The sequence below is a fragment of the Lygodium microphyllum genome, chromosome 23, assembly GCF_053477565.2.
Source record: "Lygodium microphyllum isolate KBCC chromosome 23, Lygodium_microphyllum_v1.1.10, whole genome shotgun sequence".
In the NCBI taxonomy this organism is placed as follows: Eukaryota; Viridiplantae; Streptophyta; class Polypodiopsida; order Schizaeales; family Lygodiaceae; genus Lygodium; species Lygodium microphyllum.
This window is the reverse complement of record NC_141157.1, coordinates 114,482,017-114,499,660: the sequence shown is the minus strand read 5'-3', so window position 1 is coordinate 114,499,660 and position 17,644 is coordinate 114,482,017. Positions and strand designations below refer to the sequence as shown.

The 17,644-nt window shown below is 43.1% G+C and overlaps 1 protein-coding gene and 1 pseudogene across 1 annotated transcript in view; one reads left to right on the top strand and one right to left on the bottom strand.

Annotated features, from left to right (window-relative positions):
- The window catches only part of LOC148016646 (DNA binding / DNA-directed RNA polymerase), a 63,222-nt gene that overhangs the window by 18,237 nt on the left and 27,341 nt on the right, over window positions 1-17,644 (bottom strand). The window lies entirely within an intron of this gene.
- On the top strand, window positions 8,603-10,087 carry LOC148016647 (uncharacterized; annotated as a pseudogene).

Below are 17,644 nucleotides of genomic sequence, written 5' to 3'. Positions count from 1 at the left end.
ACTATTGGCTCCAAAATCGGTGCCCCTTTCGGTATTTCTTTAACTTAATTGAAGAAGAAGTCGATAGACAATGGGATTCTCCCAATCCCTTTCAGTATTCCAACTCCCCTTGCTGTCCAAAATGACCTGCAAGTCTTCAATCTGATTTGCCCCTTGATTCGAGCAGTCAATTGGCCTTCACCTGCTTTGATGGAGATGGAAAATGCCTCAAATTCATCGATTTGTTGATCCCTCCACTTGAATTTGACTAAAAACAACTTCAACGCTATTGAATCCAAGTCTTGCAGCTTCCAATTTCTAGCACGCTTCTCAAGGCTGCTACTAAATCCTAATTTCTACTGCAGGTTAGGGTTTACAGCAAAGAAATCTGAAATTTCTCAATCTCCGGTGATCTCAATCCTATAATCTTCAAAGCAAGGCTATAGAAAGGCTTGGAGATGAGAGAAAATGCCGAGGCAAGAGAAAATGCTGACTTTCTTTGCGAAGTACTGAAGAAAGTCAATCATGCACTGATGTTGCCATGTCTCAACAGCCTATAGATGTTGTCTCTTGCTGTTGATTGGTCTTTTCTTGCCCCTTGCTACCTCAAAAGGTCCTCCAATGACTGTAGATCAAACCAACAACATCTCCTCCCTTTCTCTTGTAGGCTGAATGTACTAAATTGCCTCTCTCCAACCTCTAAAGACGTTTTTCAGTCTTGCATAGGCATTTTTTGTAGGGGTGAGGTTAGGCACGGAGATCAAGACAAACAGTTGTTACACAGTGAGAGAGACGGAGAGAGTGTGAGAGAGCAGAGTAGAGAGTGAACACGTTTTTCGGTACAATGACGAGTGTACCACTTTAGGTTTTTAGATAGATATATGTATGAAAGTACAATGTGCTAAGGGTGTGTTCACACCCATACACATATAAAAGGCACAATAGCCCTTTATTCCCAACAACCTCCCCCCTAAAGGCAATGTGCCTTAAGAGGAGAAAAGAATCAGCTAAGTCTAAGTATGTACAAATCTGAAATAAATATATCTATCCAACTCCCATCATCTATCGACAATGAGCAAACCGCTCTGCTAGAAGACCCTTCGTGAGAAGATCTGCAAGGTTATCATCTATATGCACTTTGACAAGCTCAATGCTCTTGCTATCAAGTACGTCTCTAATGAAGTGGTACTTCACTTGTATGCGCTTTGTCTTTGCATGAAAGACAGGATTCTGTGCTAGCATGATAGCACTTTGATTATCACAATGAAGAACAGGTAACTCTGAGATGCCAAGTACTCCCACCAGACGTGAAAGCCATAAAGCCTCCTTGCATACCTCAGTGGCAGCCACATACTCTGCCTCTATAGTAGACAATGCAACACACTTTTGTAGCCTGGAGATTCAAGAGACTGCTCCTCTTGTGAAAATAAACACATATCCAGAAGTGGACTTCCTGCAATCCACATGACCAGCATAGTCTGCATCCGTAAAGCCAACAACAGATGCCTTTTGCTTTCCAAAGCAAATGCACAACTCCTTTGTGCCTTTGAGGTATCTCATAATACCTTTCACTGCATCCCAATGCTTCTTGCCAGGGGTTGCCATGTATCTGCTAACCACTCCCACTACAAAAGCAATGTCAGGATGTGTAGCAACCATAGCATACATCAAACTGCCAACAGCTGAAGCATATGGTATCTTGGTCATTTCAGCCTTCTCATCATCAAATGTAGGGCTGTCCTCTGCACTGTGTTTCACATATGGAGGCAATGCAACTTCAATTGTTTTCCCCCCTCCATATTGAAACGCTGCAAAACTTTGAAGATATACTCTGCTGAGATAGACAGAGTAAGCCTTTCGATCTATCTCTGAGTATTCGCATACCAAGAATGTGATTTGCATCACCCAAATCCTTCATGTCAAAGCTGCCATGAAGACTTTGCTTCAATGAATCCAAGGCATGAATATCCGTGCCAGCAATCAGAATGTCATCAACATACAAAACCAAGATAATCAGGCTGCCATCTGCTGCCTTCTCGGTGTACAAGCAGTGATCCACTTGACTTCTATGAAAGCCTTGGAACTGCATGAATGTATCAAACTTATGATACCATTCTCTTGGTGCTTGTTTCAGCCCATACAAACTCCTTTTGAGTTTACATACCATTTTTTCTTTCCCTTGTTCAACAAACCCTTCAGGCTGCTGCATATATATGTCTTCATGCAGATCACCATGTAAAAACGCAATCTTTAAATCCATTTGTATGAGTTCCATATCTTCAACTACAACCAAGCCCAAAATGGTTCTCAATGTAGTCATCTTGACTACAGTAGAGAAAATCTTATCAAAGTCAATTCCATGCTCCTGCTTGTACCCCTTTGCAACCAATCTTGCTTTGTACTTGGGTGAAGAACCAGAAGTGACCATCTTGTAAACCCATTTGCATGGAAGGGTTTTCTGCCCTTTAGGCAACTGCACCAAGTCCCAAGTGCCATTTTTTTCAAGAGATTCCATCTCTAACAGCATGGCTTTATACCACTTCTAGTTGTCCTGTCTGTCCATTGCGTCCTTGAAGCAAGACGGTTCACCACGGTCTATCAACATGACATATTCAACCACATTAATTACACCAGGAACAAATCTGTCAGGTTGTCTAGTAGCCCTAGACGATCTCCTAACCCAATGGTCATTGTTTGCTGGCTGTTCCTGCAAATTTCCATTTTCAGCATGCTGTCTTGGCATTTCAGCCTGCAAATCAGCATTAACAGCTTGCTGTTCTGGCTGTTCCTGCACATATAATAGCTCATTTTCATGGGCAATAGCTGGCTGATCATTTCCAGCATCATTTCCTGCATTTACAGGTTCATTTACAGCAGGTATTTGCTGCTGCACAGCAGGCACATTTTGCTGTCCAAAAGGTATTTCTTCCCAGAATACAACCCTTCGGACCTCCTCAGTCTTTTTGGGCTCTTTGTGCATGCGATCTTCCCGGAAGATAACGTCATTGCTGCGTACTACTTTCCTTTTCTCGGGATCCCATAATTTATACCCCATTTCACCCTCGTCACCATATCCTAGGAAAATGCATTTACAAGACTTTGGCTCAAGTTTGCTGTGTTTTTCTTTACGAATGTGCACAAAAGCATCGCAGCCAAACACTTTCAGATTAGCATATGACGGTGGCTTGCCCGACCACGCTTCTTGGGAAACTCCCCCCCCTCCCCAAAGACCTGTTTGGTGACCGATTAATCAAGTGAACGGCTGTCATAACAGCCTCTGCCCAAAAACCATGGGGTAATGCAGTATGAGACAACATCGTACGGACCTTATCATGTATGGTCCGATTCATACGCTCTATAACTCCATTTTGGGGTGGATTATGAGGGACAGTGAGCTCCCTCTTTATCCCTTTGCTGTCACAAAAAATCCTTAAAGGCTTTGGACACATATTTCCCACCATTGTTAAAGCAAAGACACTTAAGTGTCTTATCTGTCTGATTTTCAGCCAATGCCAAGAATTTTTTAAACTTGTCAAGCTCTTCATCCTTGCTACAAATAGGGTAAACCTATACTTTCCGTGTAGCATCATTGACAAAGGTGACAAAATATTGCTTTCCCCCTAAAGATAATCCTGGCATTTGACATACATCTAAATGTACTAACTCTAGAGGAGAAGATTTCAAAGAAAGAGACTTTTTGTGAGACGTTTGTGCATGTTTGCCATAAATGCAATGATCACAATGCTCAAAATCAGCATCACGAAGACAAGGCAAGTAACCCAAACGAGAAAGCACTTTCATTCATGTTTAACTCATGTGTCCCAACCAGCCATGCCACAAAGAAATACTTGGCTGCTCGGTTACGGCAACAACATGGTCACGCACACTAGATACGTGAAGTGGATACAACGTTTTGCAACCTCTGGTAATAACCCTATATCCCTTACAGATCTTCCATTTTCCATCACCAAAGGTGGTATGAAAACCATCATCATCTAGCTGCCCTGTGCTAATCAAGCTCTTCTTGAGCTGAGGTACATGCCGTACATGCCGAAGTGTAAAGACAGAGCCATGCTGAAACTGTAACTGCACACTGGCAATACCTGCAATCTCACATGCATAGTTGTCCCCAAGATGGACAATACCATGTCGACCCCCTGTATAGGCGGAAAACCACTCACGATGAGGGGTGACATGAAAGGAAGCACCTGAATCAAGAATCCACGTATGCATGTCATCATCTGTATCTGCAAGTAGAGCATGTGCACCAAAATGTGCAGAGACAAAGAGTAAATCACTCCCACTGACACTGTCACGAGTGACTACATTCACCTCTTCAATTTTTACACTGCTCTTCTTAGGCTGACTGTCCTTCTTCTCTTCCTTGCAATTATCTGTCTTCTTGCCTTTTCATTTCTCTTTCTTCCATTTGTAGCAGTCACGTTTAAAGTGACCCTTCTTGCCACAATGATGGCATTCAACATCTTTGCCACGTGATTTATTGCGTCCCTTGCCATTATATTTACCCTTTTGCTGTGATCTACCCCTAGTATGCAAAGCACTGGAAGACTTATTGGATGCATTGTTCTGCCAATTCATCTCTTCCATAAGTAGAGCACTCTCTACATCAGCATACAAAAGGATCACATTAGAATTGCTCATAGCAGTCCTGAATGTATCCCAACTCTCTGGTAGAGTACAAAGCAAGAAAGTAGCCTTAAATTCCTCATCAATCATGAACTTCAAGGCAACCAGCTGGCTGAAAATGGAGTTAAACTCACTCAAGTGAGTAGACATTGTTGTATCTTCTTTCATACGCAAATCCATAAGCTTTTTCAGCCAATCCACTTTGCTTGTAGCACTCTTCTGTGCATACAATTCTTCCAATCTAGTCCATGTAGCCTATGTAGAATCCAAACCTTCAATGTTGTTGAACAGCAAGGCATCAAAAATTGATAGCTCTATGGTTGAGCGTGCAAGCTCATTCGACTCATCCCAATCATCCTGATCCATGTCCGCGGGCTTTGCCCCTTTGTTTTTGATCGACTTTGCCTGCTTCTTTTGTAACAGGATATTGTAGCATTGCTTTTGCCAAACTGCAAAATTGTGTGCGCCTTCAAGCTTCTTTATGTGCATCAGATTACTGCTGTCATTGCTGCCAGCCGTGATTTTCAGGCCAAATGTGACCAAAAAACCAGTAAATGCAGGCCCAAACTGTCACCCAAGTGAACAAGGTACAAACAAGTACCAATCAGCAATAAATGACCACGCAGAAGTACAGATTTCAGATCTGTAATTAAATTTTCAGAAGCGACAAACCAAGTGCTACAGTATTATCCAACTGATTACAGCTGTTCCAAGGACATGTGCATCACATTACATGAGAAATCCCAAAATTTCAGCTGTAATTTTTGTTGTACATGTACCTACGAGCATAAAATTTGACACGAATGGTCAAAAGCCCCAAAATTTTGTGCTCAAAGCGTCAAACACACATCTACATTTCCTCTCTCATGCATAGGACAGTCCAATTTTGCCAAAATAGAGCAATTTCAGCAAAACCCCAAATTTTACCAAGTGTTGATGTCCAAATTGCGCGGAATTCAACCTGCATGTACATAAAATGACCAAATGCTGCACAAATTTTGCCCAAATCGCAAAAGCCCCAAATTGCACGAGGTCCAATGTGCCTCAATGTCGAGAAATTAGGTTAATTTCAGCCCAATTTGTGCATGTACATGAAAAGCCCCAAATGTCGGGGACAAAATGTCACAAACTCCTGCAATTTCTGAGACAAATATCACTGTTGCATCTTGCACACACCAAATCTGGACAAATTCCCAAATTTTCCAAGTCTTCCGTGCATTAATTTCAATGAAATTGAAAAAATTTCACTGAAATGTGAAAAGCCCCAAAATTCCCAAGCAAATGTGCACCGACTTTGCAATTTCTGAGTCAGATTATCCAATTCTGTGTTGAGATCCCCAAATTCGGAAAAAGCCCCAAATTTCTGGGAGAATTTTGCACAGATCTTAGATATTGTGCTTGCGCATGCGAAACCTTGGTTAGAGGGGGGAATTTCAAAGGATTTTGAAGAGGAAAAAAAATTTGATGACGGGTCCGTTGACCCGTCAGTCGTGCGCTGTGACGCTAACGTCGACTGTTCGCCGTTCGCACTGGTCACCCCACTGGACACGATGCCTGTCGCAGGTCCCTCATGCAGCGTCAGCTGGTCGCCGTGCAGTTGCCCCCGTCGCCCGTTCACAAGTCAATCATGGAGCCCCCCTCGTTCTGCAGGTCAACAGTTCGTGTGGAGCCCCCATCGAGCAGCCCGTCACCTGTCATGTAGCTCAACTCGTCACGCAGCTGTCGCCCGCTCCTCAGCAGTCCACAAGACTGTTACACGAGACTCTGCGTGTCGCCTGCACCTCTCAACAGTCCACAAGACTGTTACACCTATTGATCTACCCCTCAACAGCTTGAGTGAGCCATTGGCTCTGATACCAGTTTGTAGGGGTGAGGTTAGGCACGGAGATCGAGGCAGACAGTCGTTACGCGCAGTGAGAGAGACAAAGAGAGTGCAAGAGAGCAGAGTAGAGAGTGAACACGTTTTTCAGTACAATGACGAGTGTACCACTTTAGGTTTTTAGATAGATATATGTATGAAAGTACAATGTGCTAAGGGTGTGTTCACACCCGTGCACATATAAAAGGCACGATGGCCCTTTATTCCTAACATTTTTTACAAGTAGCAACCTCCACAAATGGTTTTCTCAACACTATCCATAATATTTAATGTTCAGTCTTTAAATACTAAAAATTAATCTAATAATTAGTTTAGTACCCAAAAAAATAATCTAACTGGCCAATAATTAAATTGGCTAGGCAACTTCCATTTCTGATTTTCTGGAGTCCCAAGCTCATAAATTTACTCTAATCCCAATTACACTTCACATGTGCAACATTTACTTAACCATGTGATTAAAAATTAATTAATCCAAATGTTAAGTGAGGTTTCAAAAATACATGTCCTCATGACAGAGATCTTCTAAGAATGGGTTGGCATAGGAGAAAGAATGCCATAGAGAGAAAATTCAAAGATTTCTCATAGAAAATGGTTGAATTCTAGCTACAACTTATCAAATTTTTCCCTGTAGCTGCTGCCAGTGCCAAAGAGCCCAAAACTGCTATTGCCAACCTAAAGATGTTGTTGCCTAATCTTAATGGTCCTTCTCCGACTGCTGCTTGATCCCCTAGGACCCCTCACATAAGCTAGAAACTCTCTAAATGGCTGAAACCAAGTCCAAAAACGTTTTCTCAATTTGCATGGGTATTCTTGCCAAGTGGCAACCTTCTAAACCCAATTTTCAGCATTATCGAAACACTAAATTAATTCTCAAAATTAAATCATTTTAAAAATTAATTTCAACCCTTCTAACCTTGCCTAAAATTAAATGTGCCCATCCATAATTAAACTGGCTATAGGCCATTTGCAACTTGGAGTGGTCCCCAACCTCCGTTGACCCTTAGACTGGCATTAATTAATTAATTAATGCTAGTCCCTAGTGTCACCAATATCACTTATGGGCCAAACAATTGTCCTACGGTCAAAACTGACACCAACTGACCACCCAAGCCCAACTAGCATAACTCATCACAACTTTTGCCTTTCACACCCAAACTACATCCTTGAGGTCCTTAACCTGTTACCATGAAATACCTGCCATGTGCATCACATCTACTAAACAACCTTGCACATTTGATTATTAACTTAATCAAATATCACTAGCAAGATTAAAGTATTTCAAAATTTCTCATCCCCATGACAACATCAATCTATCGAGCTCAAGGCTCAAGGCTTAAGTCTCTCCCATCCCCTCTCTCTCACTCTTGCTCTTTCAAGTTTACTCTAACCCTCTCCCTCTCTTTCAATTTTCAAGAGTCTAGCATCTCAATCTCCCTCTCTCTCACTCCATGGTTCCCACGAACTACCGAACAGTCATGGTTGGCCATGTACTAACCAAGCTCTATGGATCCATACTGGACCACGAGATGAGCAAGTGGGCAGAGCAACACCAACATCGGGCGGCAGGACAAGCAGGGTTTAGGAGGGGGTTCTGCACCCTTGACCATATCCTCACACTGAGAACCATCATAGAGGAGGGCAGAGCACATGGAAGACGAGTGTACTGCTACTTCGTGGACTTCCGCAAGGCCTTTGACACAGTGCCACGAGCGAGGCTCAAGCAGAGACTACAGGAACTGGAGGTCCCAACCGAAATGCGATGGGGGATACTGGCACTATACGAATCGGTAACGGGCCAAGTTCGGAGGGGCACCAAGAGGGCTGTCAAAGGAGATAACCAACACCATCGAAGTCAAGCAGGGATGCCCACTCTCACCCACCCTATTTGACCTCTACATTGATGAGATCTCAGAGTACATAGATAGATTGGGCGAGGAGGGATCGAGTCTGGGAGGGACATTGATACCCATCTTACTATATGCGGACGACATAGTCCTCATCTCCAACACACCCGAAGGGCTACAGTGCCAACTGGACGCACTACAGGCCTTCTACCAAGACAAAGACCTAACTGTGAACTTGGGGACAACCAAGGTCATGGTGTTCAACACGTCAACCCAATGGCTCCGACGGTCGGTACCCCCCTTCACATACGCCGAAGAGACCGTGGACGTGGTCCAAAGATACGTCTATCTGGGGATTACATTCTCTGGACCGAGATTTACCCTGAGAAAAGCAGCAGAAGATAGACTAGCCCGAGGCTATGCAGCCCTCGGGTCAATGGAGAACCAATGTGTCCGCATACAGTTCCAGGAACCCCACACAAAGCTCTGGCTTTTTGACACCTTGGTCACACCATCCCTCCTGTACGGGGCTCCCATATGGGGGTCCAGTCTCTACAACACGCGGAGGGCCCCACAGGATCAGCCACTGCCTAAGGAGGAGGCCACCTATGAGGGATGGGAGCAGATGGAGAGACCCTTAATACTTATGATCTCAAGGATGATCCGAAGCAAGCCCTCCGTACCACACGAGATCATCCGCGCAGAGCTGGGGGCACCGCCCCTCGTGGCTGAGGCCCTCTTCTAGACCGTGATCTTCTTGCACCGAATATGGGACCTGCCCCGGCACCGGTACCCCAGGCTCGCCCTAGAGTCATCCAAACAGCTAGCAACACAAGGGGACACTGAATGCTGGTATGCCCGAAGAGAGACCTGGCTACGACTCCATGGCCTGCACATGGACCACCTCCCCCCACTACAATACAGCCTAGACTGCCCACACCTAGAGCTCAGCCGCCGAGAGGAGGTGAATCGCATCATCAGAATGGATATCATCCAGACAGACACAGCCAGGACATGGGTGACCCCCACGTCGGAACTAGAAACCAAGAAGGCTTTCTACCGAGAGCACTTCCTGTACATCTCCCCGGATGGCTTCATCACCCGCCCAAGCTACATGGACACACACCTGTCTCACGGGGTGAGAAGTGCCATCGGACAGATCCGCACGCCCTCACACCAACTACGGGTCGAAACGGGCAAATACAGGGCCAACCCCCTCCCCCCAGAAGGCCGAATCTGTCAGCTCTGCCATCTTGAGCCAGAGACAGAGGAACACTATATCTGTAGATGCCCAATGTACTACGAAATCCGGGGACGCTTCCACTGCCTATTCAGCGAAGGATTCGGACCACTCTCCAAGGTGATGGAATTCAAAGACCAGAGATGCCTGGGGCTCTTTCTACTGGAAGTACGACGCCACAGAGACCACCTCCTACGAACCACGAAGCAAAGACAAGGAGCCACCAACCAACGCACACTCAACGAATTCTACCAAATACCAGCTACTCTCCCCACCATCGAGCCCCCACCAGCCCAAACGGCCTCCCGACCCCGGGGGACCACCTTAGAAATAGCCACAGCGAGAGGCAAAGCCCGGCGCCCACGCCCCGCCGGCCCCCGTCCCCGCAAAAGAGACATGTCGAAGATACAAGGGATAATACGCCGCCATCGGAGGGCCCTGCCCCGCCGCTTTAGTCTCTCCATGTTAGACCGACCCATGCGGGACATCCTTGGATGAACACTCCAGGAGCAGTTCCACACCGCACTGAGAGCACCTCTAGATTGTATCTAGTCTAGATATCATTTTGTACCTACTCAATTTAGTTCAACATAGCATAAACGTTAGCTTCACTGGGACTTTTGAAATCTCCCAGACATTTTGTATGCAACATTTTGGTCTCATAGGCCAACTTGGCCTGTTGTAGACGTTAATATAACTTTCTTTCTTTCTTTTCTTTCTCACTCTCCCTCAAACCTCTCCATCTAGCATCGCCATCATGACTCGTAAGAAATACGAGGCCTTCAATTTGCATACCATCCATGTGAAGAGGGACACAAAGAAGTCCAACTCCCACCATTGGACATGCAAGTATTGTGGGAAGCTCTACAGAGGTGGTACGACCCAACTTCTCCATCTTTCCAAGAGAAGGAGGGCAAGTTACTCCATGCAAGAAAATCCATCAAAATGACATAAACGAGATTCTCGCAAATATGAGAGAGGGATCCACAAGAGAAGTAAGTGGTGTATCAGAACCAAATCCTATGCCTACTAATGAAGAAGCATCGAAGGGCGGCATATCTTCAACCAATGAGGATGAGGCCTCCACCATTGGTGGTGGGGGCTCCACATGTTAGAATTTGAAAATTCTATGGACAGTATCCAATGTTTAAGTCTTTAGGTCGTTTTCAGTTTGTGGTGTAAACACAACTAAAGTTATATATCGTGTCACCACCCTTAAAGTTCAAAACTATCTTATACCTTTCATACTCATTCTTTCAGTTCAGCAAGTACACTCTACACTTTTGCTTCAACACACTCTCATTGTCTCTCTTTTCTCTCCTTCATAGCTAGCTGTCATTTTCCAACATTTGGTATCAAAACAAGTTTTACACGCGCATTCATTTTAGCCACTGTTTGCTGGCGCCACCCCACCTAAGGTCATGTTGCTATTGGCCAACTCTCTACCCGAGGAAGAGAAGAACAAGTTGTTGCTATTTCACAGTCCCATACGCAATCCGCACGCAGCCTGAGGAGCTACTGTTTTGGAGGAGCTGCTGCTATTTCCAGCTCTGGCCCTTATTTTCTCACCTCTGTCCACCATATTCTCAACCCTACCTGCAATTTTCTGAAAACCCTAAAAAGTGCCAAAACCCTAATTTTTAGATTTTGGGGTTTTTTAAAATTTCTGCAATTTGCCATCTATTTTAGCTGTCTCTTTCCGAATCTCAGCTCATGTTGCTCAAAATTTGGGGCGGAGTTCAAATTGGCAGCCAATTCGAAGAAATTTCACAATTTCTTTGACATTCCCACCAAACATTTTGGGGCTTTTGCCAAATTTGCAATCCAATGTGCGAATCTTCATTGGAAACACGAATATTGCACAATTTCAACAACATTTGTGTAAGACATTTGGGGCTTTTTTCCCTAGAGGTTCTGGCACACATCTCTAAGCAGATTCTAGCTATTGTTTGTTGTTGGTATACACCCCGAGGTGACATCACTACAGAAATTCAAGTTGTAAGTTACAAATTTCTTCAATTTCTTTGAAATTTTGGAAGAAATTTGGCGCTTTTGCTTGACACGCATTCCAAGGCAGTAAACAAGTCATACAATAGTATTTAATTGCTGTTACAATCAAATTGAGCAAAAAAATTTGAAAATTTTCCGTAAATTTTGGTAAGAACCGGCATAAAGTTGCTGTAATATGTACTTTTGAGGGCACACATTACAAGGTAGGTGTGGTATAGCAGTACATTGCTGTTTTCTTGGCTGAGTGCTATTTTGGGTCAAATTGGGCATACTATGGCATTTGTGTGACAACTTGAGAAAATTTTTGATACTCCGAGGAGCACAATCTATATTTCAACAAAGAAGTATTGGGCTACGGATTTTTGTCCATTACTGATAACATGGCATGTCAAGGGACTAATGATCAAAGCATTATCCTTGGTGTCTTCACTTACGAAGACAAACTTGATGGATCAAACTACCCGTTCTGGAGTTTTATGGTCCGCAACCTTCTTATAGCGAAGGACTTATGGGACTATATTACAAGTGATTTGCAGCAACCAGGAGGTCTTGTGTACCTCAAACCCCTCAACATAACACTAGAGGATAGGATGTTGGTGCTCCTACCCCTCCTACTGAGGATTAGAGGAGATCGGACTCAAAGATGCACATGCACTTTCTTTGATTGCCTTGTCAGTGAAAAGATATATCATTACACAAATCCGGTCTTGTAAGACCTCAAAATCAGCATGGGATGTACTTAAGCGTATGTTTGCAACACGTAATGAGGCTAGAATATCTTATCTACGTAGAAAGTTGGCCAATAATGTGAACATGTATGAGGGTGATAGCATGACAGATCACCTTACTCACATGCAAGGTTTGCATGAGCAGCTACTCAATGTGGATGAAATCATTCAAGATGTTGAATTGGTAGACATCACACTAAACTCTCTTCCAGAATTGTATCTTGGTTTCCACATCTCTTTGATGTTGTCTTTGAGGGAGGGGCAGCAACCTCGTACATTTGTGGAGTTAGAAGGCCTCTTGTTGCAAGAGGAATAGACTCGGAAGAATGTTGCATTGCGTTCAAGAGATATGGCTATGCTTTCCAAGTTCAAAGGCAAAGGAAAAGTCAAGCAAAATGCAAAAAATCAACCAAAGGGTAATGATCGACAACCATCAAAATAAGGCTGTCCAAGACAAAGAAAAGTCTAAAAAGAAGCAAAAATGTCACTATTGCAAGAAGCCAGGTCACTCTATTGATGAGTGCCGTAAGAGATTAGCCAAAGAGAAGAAAAAGGACTCCGATTTGGCTATCCAAGAGACATCAGCCAACAAATCTACTGATGGTGATGCTTTAGCCAACTTTGTGGAGGAGGACTACACATTTCAAACTTCCAATTTGGCCGTCCAAGAGACATCAACCAACAAATCTACTGGTGGTGACGCTTCAGTCAACTTTATGGAGGAAGACTATGCATTTCTAACTTGCAATTATGATTCTTCAATGGCTGATTCAACATTTAATGCTGCTGAAACACAGCAAACATGGTATTTTGACAGTGGAACTTCAAAGCACATCACTTCTAGGAAGTGTTTGTTTTCCTCTTTGCATTCGGCCCCTACTGGGAAGCATGTTACATGTGTGAATAGCAACACTTATGATGTTTGTGGCATTGGAACAATCACTATTACTGCTGCAGATGGTTCTAACTTCATGCTTCTAGATGTCTTGTTTGTACCTAGCATTACAAAGAACTTATTGTCTATCTCTGCTTTTAATAAGCCTGGCTTTTAGGTCATCTTTGAGGATGACAAATGCATTCTTAGAGACAAGGAGATGGATTATGCACTCAGGCTATCTGGGACCCTATATCAGGGTTTGTTTTTGTTGGATACCTATGACGCACAGTCTCATGATGCTTTGGCAACCACTATTCTATCACCCGCGATGCAAAATGCAGAGCTATGGCATGCCCGCCATGGACATATGAGTTTGGGAGCTTGATGACCCTTCAAAGGTGTCATATGGTAGATACATTGCCTCCACTAGAAGCCCCACGTCCTCGTGCATGCAGAGGATGTATTTTGGGCAAGATGCACAAATTTGCCTTCAAACCAGATGATGCAGTGCATGATGTCTGAAAATTGCAACTTATTCACTTTGAGGTTTGTGGTCCCATGAGGACACATGCACTTGAAGGTCATCTTTACTTTGTTACAACTTACATTTATTGATAATTACTCTCGATATACATGTGTGTATGAGCTGAAAGCAAAATCTAATGTGATTTATACATTTTAAACATCTTAAAATGACTCCTTAGCAGAATGGTATTGTTGAAAGGAAGAATCGTACTCTCATGTAGATGACTCGTTGTATGCTTAAAAGCAAGGGGCTGCCTCATAAATTTTGGTTAGAAGGCCTTCAATGTGCAAATCACATGTTGAATCATGCACCCACTAAGGCACTAAAGACAATCACCCTGTTTAAAGCTTGGCATGGCAAGAAACCCAAGGTTGGTAGCAAAAGGAAATGCACAAAAGAAAAGCATAGATTTTTAAGAGACTTTTGCTCCTACATCTCGTATGAGTACGGTGAGATGTGTAATCGCTATGGCTGCAAATTATGGTTGGAAGATATATCAATTGGACATTAAGAAAGCATTTTTGAATGGGGATTTACATGAGGATGTTTATGTATCACAATCTCCAAGGTTTATGGTTAAGGTGCAAGCTAACAAAGCTCTTTATGGTCTCAAATAGGCTTCTCATACATGGTACTCTAAAATTGATGCTTATTTGGCCAGAAAAGGATTCAAAAACAATCCAACTACTCCCACTCTATACATTAAGAATGAAGGGGGGGACTTGTTGATTATAATTCTTTACATAGATGACATGCTGCTCATTGGACCTTCAAAAGCAAAAATTGTATATTTCAAGGTTGAATTGAAACATGCATTTGCTCATACATGGGCTGTCTACACTATTATTTGAGGATTCAATTCACCCAAAATCAACATGGTATCATCATATCACTGTCACACTATGAGAATAAGCTTCTACATAGGTTTAATATGCAAAATTGCAAATCTCTGTATACTCCTACGGACCCAGCAGTCTATTCATGATGGTGAAGAGATATCTAATGTTGCAATTTACAGCCAGGCCGTTGGCTGTCTTATTTATCTTTGCAACACATGCCCTGATATTCAATATGCAGTATCTCAGGTGAGCAAGTATAGGCATAGACCACGAACTATACATTGGCAAGTTGTTAAGCGGATCTTCAAATACTTGCAAGGTACTCACCCACATTCATTATTGTTTCCTAGGAGAGAGACTTGCGATTACAAGCTTACAATGATTCACATTGGGCTAGTGATGTAGACTAGGCAGTCTACCGATGGACACTATTTCTTTCCGGGTTGTTCATGCATTTCATAGCTAGGCAAGAAACAGCCTACAATGGCTACCTCATCTTGTGAGGTTGAGTACATGGCAGCCTTCACGAAAAGAGTGAAATGTGTATGGTTGCACAAATTGTTGGTTGATCTACATTTACCATTGGAGGGTCTTACACCCATTCTTTCTGATAGTCACAGTCCAGTGTTTCATGCTCGCATGAAACACATTGAGGTGCATTACCATTATGTCAGAGAGAGATGCTATGCAGGAGAGATCAGCTTGATGAATATTCCTACACATGAAAATATTAAATACATTTTCACCAAGGCACTACCTTGTGTTGTGAGAAGTTTGAGGCTTTTCGCAAGTCCTTAAACTTGCTATCCTTTGGTGATTGATCATTCCTGTACTTTACCACATTGGCATTGCACGGGGGTGTCACCACTCTTAAAGTTAGAGTTAGAGTCAGTTTACTCTAATTGAGTTAGACCTAGGTCTATCTTAGACCTATCTTGTACCTTTCATTCTCATTCTTTCAATTCAACAAGTACACTCTACTCTTTTACTTCAACACACTCTCATTGTCTCTCTTTTCTCTCCTCCATAGTTGGCTGTCATTTTCCAACACCACATCCACATTCGGTTTTGGCAAAAGACACAGTGAAGGCTAATGCAATACCAGAGAGCCAATCCTCTCTCTCTCTCTCTCTCTCTCTCTCTCTCTCTCTCTCTCTCTCACATGTGCATGGATTGTTTGCTTTTCTTAGAGAAAGGCAACGACTTGTGGATGTTGAAATTGCATGCACAGTGATTGAGTGCAATCTTACATTCAATGTCCTAAATCAAGAGCGATGAAAAAATATGGCAAAACTCATTGCCAATGTGGATCCACATTAAGGATAGACAGGTGTCACATACAATGATATAAGAAAGAAAAAGATTGATGAAGAGAAGAAGAGGATTGATTCCTATTCGGGCCGCGTGGACAAAATATGATTGCTCTATTCTCACCAATGGATGAAGTAATCATGAGAAATGGGGTATCATCAGCATACTCATCTCATGTCCACTCAACACTTACTTTTTGTGGGCCATAGACACCAACAAAAGGGGAAGAAAAACGACAAGCACATTCATCTATCACCACATTCGGCAAACTATCAATGAGGTATATACAATCTTTTAAATTTGTTTGCTTCATCTAGTCATAATTTTGAGTCTGGTATTATAACTAATAATTTTAGTGATCATGATTCATGAACTTTGAAGCCTCTCTCTCTCTCTCTCTCTCTCTCTCTCTCTCTCTCTCTCTCTCTCTCTCTCTCTCTCTCTCTCATAAATTATGATTATAGGTGGATCCCTCAAATGTGGTGCAAATTGTTACCAACAATGCATCGAATTGTCGATGCTGGGCCATTTGCTTGAGATCAAATTCCCATGATTGTGTGGACTCCATGTGCAAGTCATTGTTTGGACTTGCTCATGGAGGACATCAAGAAGGTCAAGTGGTAAAGAGGGTGGTCCACAAGGCTACCTCAGTTGTCATCTTCTTCAAAATAAAGATGAAGGTGCTTGCAATGTATTGTGAGCATAGCATACTCCAGTTAAAGAAGCCTTCTTCAACTTGGTTTACTTACATGTTGCCTCAACCACCTTTATGGCATTCAGTCTATAGCCCTATATTGGACAATGGTGTCCACTCTATGGAATGAGTGAGATGAGCATGAGACAGAGGAGGCCAAAGCCATGCAACGCTTGTGCCTCAATGAGCAGTTTTAGCAGAAAGTTTGTGCCATTATCATTGTCATGACTCCCTTTTATAGGGTTTTACATATGAGTGATTGCGAGGGGTCCACCATAGGCCTTCTTATTCACTTATTTACAACAGCATTGGTAAAGACACATGCTTGCATGATGATCACAAACACAACATGCACATATTCTAGAGATAGTAGAGAGGAGATGGGCATGGATGCATAAGCTCAACCATGGTTTTGCAGCATTGGTACATCCTGCCTACAAGTCATCGACAGTCATGGACAATAGAGAGCTTTGTTTGGACTAGCTTGCATATTTGACTCACGTGGTCCCTATGGATGACCACAATGCAGTGTTTTACATATGAGTGATTGCGAGGGGTCCACCATAGGCCTTCTTGTTCACTTCTTTACAGCAGCATTGGTGGAGACACGTGCTTGCTAGGTGATCACAAAGACACAACATGCACATATTCAAGAGATAGTTGAGAGGAGATGGATATGGATGCCCATCCATGGTTTTGTAGCATTGGTATATCTGGCCTACAAGTCACCGGCAGTCATGGACGATAGAGAGCTCCGTTCAGACCCGCTTGCATATTTGACTCATGTGGTCCCTATGGATGACTACAATGCAGTGCTGAAGGAGCTAAGATGCTATGCAAATCAAAGAGGGCATGCGGCTTTTGCTTCTCCCACTTATTGGAGGAGAGAGTCACTTGTGTAGCCTCTATTTTGGTGGAAAAACTTTGAATACTAGTGCTCTTAGGATACATGAGAGAAACTAGCATGCATATTTCTATTGTCGCACTAACTTACACATGATGAGGGCTATTATGAGCGTGGGTAGTCAAAAGTAAGCACTTAACCATAAAATTTAAAATTTATTATTTTA